We start from the raw sequence: 8343 nt of genomic DNA, 5'->3' as shown, positions 1-8343 counted from the left end.
ACATTTTCACAATATTTATTCTTCCAATCCAGGAGCATGGAACATTTTTCCATTTCTTTGTGTCTTCCTCAATTTCTTTCATGAGTACTTTATAGTTTTCTGAGTATAGATTCTGTGTCTCTTTGGTTAGGTTTATTCCTAGGTATCTTATGGTTTTGGGTGCAATTGTAAATGGGATTGACTCCTTAATTTCCCTTTCTTCTGTCTTGCTGTTGGTGTAGAGAAATGCAACTGATTTCTGTGCATTGATTTTATATCCTGACACTTTACTGAATTCCTGTATAAGTTCTAGCAGTTTTGGAGTGGAGTCTTTTGAAATAAATGTTGGTGGTGCCCATTTGGGTTTTTTGTCGTATTTAATGTTATTTGATTTTAAATCAGGATCAAACACATGTGTTTTCTTCTCAGGATTATAAAAACCTATCCTACCTGAGGATAGTAATTATGCTCTTTTGAATTAATTATTGTTCCCACAACTAGTATATTACATTGTCTTATGTTTAAAAAGTATAAAAAAGATACATAAAGAAATAATTGAATTTATATGTTAATTAATTAATAAATCAGAAAACAGATAAAAGAATATTACCTTTAAATTTTTAATTAGACATAGAAGTATCATTTATAAGGAGATATATATGATATATCATATGTGTATGTCCTTTGTATACTAACTAAAATGATATGAATATTAACATAAGATTGAGAATTAAATTTATTAAATCCTATCTCAAAATATTTCAATTGTTTCCCTTGTTGTTTATATTGGTTTGATAAGCCTTTAATCTTACTAAGTTTATCTATTTTGTAAAGGAGAATGTATGTTGTTTGTATGATTATCATCATCAAAAGTTATACCTTCACTATCTGATATATCCTAATCCTGTTGAATATATTCATTGAAGGATGGATTGATTTCATAATCTATTTCTCCATCTGTTTGTCTCTATATCTCCTACATCATTTTATATCTGTCTTACTATCTAGGTACCCATTAATGAACAAATTACATTTTCTCTCTAGAAACAATGAGCTGATTCAGAAAAGAGAGCTTTTTGGGGGGACTTTCAAAAAGACTAGGATGTACAGTTTTGTTTTTTTTTTCTTCTATCCCTGGGCCCTAGGGAAGTTGGATATTGAATTGACAAGACATGCACTTTAAGGATCAAGATATAACTAAGCTGGATTATATGTCTCTAGAGAGTACTTTGATTATACAATTTGATTACCTTTCAACTTGAATCTTCTGATCCACATGTTATCTAAATTAATCTTTTCTGATGGGCAGCTCATTGGCCTTAATCCCACTGTTTGCATTGCCAAAGTCATATACTTAAAGCACTTCATTGTTTTAGGTTTCAAATTATTAATGATGTTTTGAAAAATCTTATAACTCTATTCATTCCTTCCAACCAAGAACTATTAATTTAAATTGCCTCATTTTAAGGTTTATTAATTAAAAGATTTGCACTAATTAATACATTCAACAATGAATAGCCCTGTTATATCTTGAATATGCTCAGATCATGTTTAATCTTGAGAACCATAAATTATTTTTTCTACTGTTATTTATTGAGCAATAACTAACTGCATTTCATGCACCATGGTTTCTGGCTTTTTAAAAAGTATTTTAATTAGATCACAGTACAATTACTGAAATTAAATTCAGAGATCTCGTAACCATGTTTTGTCTAAAAGTCATCTGAAATAAAATGGCATATAAAAATTCAACCAACATACTATTATTTCTGTCTCAGTTTTATATGCATACATTATTCAGGTAATCTAGGTTCTCAACTGCAGGAATTGTTAAGTCCTCTCAGAACTAGAAACTAATAAGTATTTTGTCTATATGCTTTTCTCAAGTCTGTGGAAGTTAGGAAAACTAAAGTCAAAAGTACTCATCAATTTCCATTTTGTTAGAAAAAAATAGCTTAATTGATGTACTCCACTATGTAAGATGTTAAGATCTAAATGCAAACTATTTTTTCTATGCCCTAATTACTTTAGTTGAGATTTTTGTGTATGTATCTAGTTTATGTTCAAAATTTTATTGTTTTAAAATTTCTATGTAACTATTTCTATGGTAGTTACTTAGTAATGGATTAGATACTATATATAAACACCATTTTTATTTAAAATTATTAAGCTTTTGTTTTTTTTTTTAAATGATTTTTAAAATCTCTTAAAATTATCAAAAATTAATCAAAAGACATGGTAGTAGATAAATTCAAAAACAATTGCTAATGAAAATTTTACATAGATAGATAGCTGAGAAATAAAAATATTATAGAACTAAATTAAGGTCTTGATAATATTAAGTGTGAAAGATGTAATTTACATGGAAAAATAGAACAACTATTTCATCACAACTTTTTAAAAAAGTTTGAGAGATACACATGCAGATGCAGTGTTTTACTTAAAAAACAACCTCTCAAGTGTAGGCAGCACCCTAAAAGTGGTAAGCTTGGATGCTTGATTGGCTACATTGTTGTCTATGAAAGCTGGCTAATAAGCTTGTGATGCTGGGAATCAGTACTATATCTGTATCAATCTTGGTTTGGAAATCATAGACTATGAAACTTCCTATATTTTAAGTGTTGTGGAGTAATTCATACCATGACCAAACTATGTCAGCAACGTTTTCTCAACAGCAATTTTATGGCTTTAGGTGTGGATAGGAAGGATGGTAAGGTGATAAAGTTGACCCATTGTTAACAAAACCTAGACATGCTTTTAAATTCCTTCAAACAAATTTGAATAGCAATTCACATGAGTATCATATGTAATGAAAATCTATGCCTGGTTTTAGATGTACCATTTTAAGAAAAAAATTCTAAAAATATATATATATTTGATACCATATCATATATTTTATGTATAAAGTGACATTTCATTCACTTAAATAAATTGTATTAGGGTTCTCCAGAGAAACAGAACCTGTATTTCCTATATTTCAATCTGAAGAATACTTTCCAAAATATAGCAAGATTAAAGGACATAAAAATGAGCTCCTCAAATAACAAATCAGCTCTTTCATAACCTGCTTCCTCATCCAAGCTTTAATTAAGATTTTTCGTAAATGCAACATTGTGATTTATGCTTTATATAGAACATGTACATGAAAGAATAGAAAACACAGTTCTTAATTCCAGGGAGAATGGAATTCATTTGTGTAGAACATAAAGACAGAAAAAATACCACTTGCTAACCACTATACTTCTTCAGCATATTTTAGAAATAATAATATTGATATGATTTAATTATGTAATAATAACTTCTGCATTAAAAAACTTTCATTGGCTTAAACAGAAAATATTCAGATATTTGTGTTGCCAAAAATAAACTTACTTTATATTTTTCCAAAAATATTAGATGGCTCATAGGTCTTTCAATATAACAAATGAAAGAATTAAAAATAGTGTCTCAACAGGGGCACCGGGGTGGCTCAGTGGGTTAAAGCCTCTGCCTTCAGCTCCAGTCATGATCCCAAGGTCCTGGGATGGAGCCCCACATCGGGCTGTCTGCTCAGCAGGGAGCCTGCTTCCTCTTCTCTCTCTCTGCCTGCCTCTCAGCCTACTTGTGATCTCTATCTGTCAAATAAATAAATAAAATCTTTTAAAAAAAATAGTTTCTCAACAAATCCCAAAACATATTTGACAATATTTCAAATTCTTTTTTATATATTTCATATTATACTGAATATTATATTTAGCATAATAAAATAGTTTTATCATACCAACAGCTAATAGTGTATCTAATAATGGTACATTAGAGGATTTTTAATAAAATTAGTAATAGATAATGAATTGCTAGGGTCATCCCTATTATTTAACTGTGTTCATTGATTCTTACTTGAACAACATAATAAGAAAATGAAATAAGAATAATAAGTATTGTGCAGGAGCAATATTGTTTTTGAAAGATGAAATATTGGGACGCCTGAGTGGCTCAGTTGGTTGAACGACTGCCTTCGGCTCAGGTCATGATCCCGGAGTCCCAGGATCAAGTCCCGCATCGGGCTCCCAGCTCCATGGGGAGTCTGCTTCTCCCTCTGACCTTCTCGCTCATCCTTTCTCTCACTGTCTCTCTCTCTCAAATAAATAAATAAAATCTTTAAAAAAAAAAAAAAAAAAAAAAAGAAAGATGAAATATTTTCCTATCTAGAAAATACAAAGCAATTACTTGTGAGAGATATTAGAATTAATAAAGTAATTCATTAAGTTGCAAATATATTACAAATTTGCAAATAAATATAGATTTGCAAAATAATTATACATAGATTAACAGGTAGCTTGCTGTATTTATCTATGCTTTGTAACAAATGTGCCCAAATCTAACAGTTTAGAACAATAAACAATTATTATCTCACAGTTTTTTAAAGTCAGAAATATGAGAGCTGTTTAGCTGAGTGATTCTAGCTCCCTTTCTCTCAGGAGGCTGCTATCAAGCTGTCAGCCTAGTCTGCTGCCAACTCCAGACTACATGGGGGTTGAAGGTGATGGCTCTAAGCTCACTAATGTAGTTGTTGGTAGTCCCAGTTCTTCAAACATATTTGAAAGAAAGAGAAGCAAATAGCCCAAGATGGAAGCCACAGTCCGAATCAGTCTTAGAATGGACATACCATAACTTCTCCCATATGCTATTAACTATACAGATCAACCCTGGTAAAATATGGTACATAACTGTCAATACCAGGAGTTTCAAAACTCCTGTGTTGGACATACTGGAGGATGCAGAGAAAGCAGTAAGAAAACCATCACACTCACACACACACACACACACACACACACACACACAATTCAGGGCATAAAGGAAATAAATAAAGGGTATGTATATATCTCAAAGGTATATTTATTATAGTTTGCATCCATATTTTCTAAATCAATAGCCACTGGCCATATGTGACTATTTTTTTTCTTAGTTACTCTAACTATCTTCCAAGTGCTGAAAAATCACATGTGGCTAGTGGCTATCAAATTGAATGGCACAGAAATAGAGAATATTTCCCTCATCATTGAGAGACATTTACAGCACATTGATGAGGGGTAGCAAGAAAGCACTTAAAAATACCAAATGATACAAGATTTTGTGAAATATTTTTGTGTCCAATATAATGAAATAAAATGAAATGAAAATAGACACAAAGAAGACAAAAAAAGAATGAACCACAGTCACACTTTTTTCAGTAGAATATATTGGGATAAGCTTCTGGTCACAACAAATGAAAACAAAACAAAAAAAGCTAATTTGGATAGCAGGTATTTAATTAACACAGAAAATAAACATTCATTTGACAATACCACTTGATACCTATATGCAAATTTAAATTTCAGTTGCCAAATGGATGGGCCTTATATAAACTAAGTATCGAAATAATGAAGGTAAATGTCTTATTCCCCTTCTTGGAGTTATTGGATTATTTACACATAAAAATATGAACTTTGTATTCACAATATGAGACCAAGATGCTGTTCTAGAACATTTCATCCTATCAATAGCTTCATTTTTCTGTAACATCATTTAATTTAATGAGTTGTCCATTGGTGATCAAGAGAAATTACAGCCTTAGCTGATAGAAAGACACATTATTAATGTGTCTTTATGTCAAAATTACTCGTACTTTGTCAGGGTCATTGTCAACATAAACATTTATTTTAATACCACTAAAACTCAATGATATGAAACAATCTTACTTGCTATTATGTGAGTTTGTATTTATTGTTTTCAGTTTCAATCTCTTTGAAATTGTTTAAAGAGCAAAATAAAATGCAACAGTGCTTCTGCTACTGTTTATCCCCAAGGAAGAATACAGTATGGTTATTAGACTAATAATAGTCTAATAACCATTACCTTTCTTTCCTGAATCAAGTTGCAGCTTCTAGATACACAGACTCTTCAACTACACCTAGGTGTGGTTTTATAAGAAGGGAAACATCTCACATACTTCAGCTATGGCTGTGTGTGAAGTTTCCAAGGACTATTAGCGAAGGTGAAGAAACATGGCTGAGTGGAATGAGGTAGAATAAGCTTGATTGCCTACACCCTTTCAAGGTGACAGGAAACAAAGCCCTTTGTGCAGTAAAGTAAATCTCACATACTATCCCAGAGTTAGGTGGACTCTCAAACTATTTTTAAATAATGTTGAATGATACTATGTAATCCTAAACAACATAATCCCACTGAGTCTTGGTTGACTTTTCTATCAAAAAGGGGTACTGATACTCACTTTTTAAAAGATAAAATTATAATTTATCACGTGTCAAGTAAATGGCACTTAGTAAATTGAATCACCTATGTCCCAAATACAGGATACACACTTTGCTGAAAATGATATTAGGCATCAGCAAGCTTTGGGTAATCAGTCACAGTTGTTGAGGAAAAAGACATTTAGATAAGCAGAAGTGAGGCCAGAGCTGCTGATAATCTGACTTTTCTTCTTTCATAGAAACCAAGAAGTCTTGGGGTACCTGGGTGGCTCAGTAAGTTAAGCTTCGGCCTTAGGTTTAGGTCATGGGATCTAACCCCACACAGGTCTCCCTGATCAGTGGGAAGCCTCCTTTTCCTTCCTGCTTTTCCCTCTCCCATCCCGCTGCTTGTGTTATTTTATTAATGTAGACTTTATCCATCTTCTAGTCAGAAAAGTTCTCTCTTCTCATTTTTATGACGCTCTGCTCTATAGTTTATATGGTTCTATACATGCCTATCTCTGTCTTGAAGATGGTAAGATTCTTGATATCTGTATAATCCTTTGAGGACTTCACTCATGCAGGTGAAGCCTATAATAGGTCTAGCATAGCACCTTGTACATTCATGGACAAAAATACATTAGAAAAAGAAAGTGAAGAGGAAGAGAAGGGAGGAAAAGAGGACATGGAAACGGAGTGGAACAAAATAATAAAATAAGAGAAATAAAAAATACTGTGGCATAGAATACAAACTAAGGAAGAAAGAGGCTCTAGGCTGTAGAAAGAGAAGTGTTATAGTCTTTTTTTCTCTTTCTATCTTTCTTCCTTTTTTCTTTCCTCTTCCTTTCTTTCTTTTTTCCTTCCTTCCTTTCTTTCTTTCTTCCTTTTTTCTTTCTTTCTTTCTTTCTTTCTTTCTTTCTTTCTTACTTTCTTTCTTTCTTTCTTTCTTCTCTCTCTTCTTTCTCTCCTCCCTAACTCCCTGCCTCCCTTCCTTCCTTCAGATTGCTAACCAAGATTTGAATTCTTAAAAGCAAAAGTCATTTTGGCCCAACCTTCTCAAATAATAGACAGTTTTGGATAAGCTGTGATGAGAAAGAAAAGTGTTTTTATTTGAACATAGTTAAATAAACATGCTTCAATACTATGACATAAAGAAAACTGGGATTTGATTATTAAGATATGTCTTGGTGAAATGATTGTATTATGCAACTCACACACATATATGTGTGTGTGTGTATAAATATATATATATATTTTTTTTTTTACTTAATAGTGTTTTTGATTAATGACATGTATTACATTTGCATGGCAGTAGACTCTGATGTTGATCATCCAGTAGCAGTTTTCCTCTCTCTTGGTGATTGTCCCTTGGTTTGCTTTATGCGTCTATGATTTTTCACTTGCCTCAGGAAAATGGTATCTACAGCTCTAGCCATTGAAGTGAATCCTAACTAATATAAAGCAATGATGATAATACTAATTTTCCTTTCCAATTATTAAATTAGGGAGCTAATGCCACACAATTTTTATCAGTGAGGCATTGGAGAAATATTCTGGGCAAACAGGAAAGATATTTTTGTTTTTAAAAAAAACAGGCTAAAGAATAATTTTGTTTATTTGTTTGTTTGTTTTTTCCTGCAAGCAATAGTGCACATGGTTGTGATGCCTAGAGCTGCTGTATCAGTCAGCTGAGGGAGGAAGAGGTAAAGTAACAAGCCTGGGAAAGCTGAGAGGATTGAAAGATGGAAAGAACCTGGATTCTTAGTAATGTGATTGGAATGTGAACTTGTCAGAAGAGCTTGTTATGTGAGGTAATAAACTCCTTTATTATTTAGCTATTTTGACTTTAGATTTTTTGTTACTTGCAGGAAACACACCTAAAATAACAAAACATATCTATAGAGAAAGCTAAAAAATATTAGAGTTAATATATACTGATCTACAAAATTTAAAAATACCAAATTATCATGAAAAATATTTTCTCAATTGAAATACCATTCCTCAAATGAATTAGTTTATTTTTTCTATTTTTTTAATCTCATTTTCCACCCACTCTTGGTATTTTCTTGTTTCTTTTACTTTTCTAGAACTCCCTGAATATTAATATTTTGTAAAGTAAGCAATTTATAAGAGCACAAAAGAAATTGTGTTTTGT

The sequence above is a fragment of the Mustela lutreola genome, chromosome 1 (assembly GCF_030435805.1).
Source record: "Mustela lutreola isolate mMusLut2 chromosome 1, mMusLut2.pri, whole genome shotgun sequence".
Classification (NCBI taxonomy): domain Eukaryota; kingdom Metazoa; phylum Chordata; class Mammalia; order Carnivora; family Mustelidae; genus Mustela; species Mustela lutreola.
The sequence above is the reverse complement of the archived record's forward strand: the minus strand, read 5'-3'. Positions refer to the sequence as shown.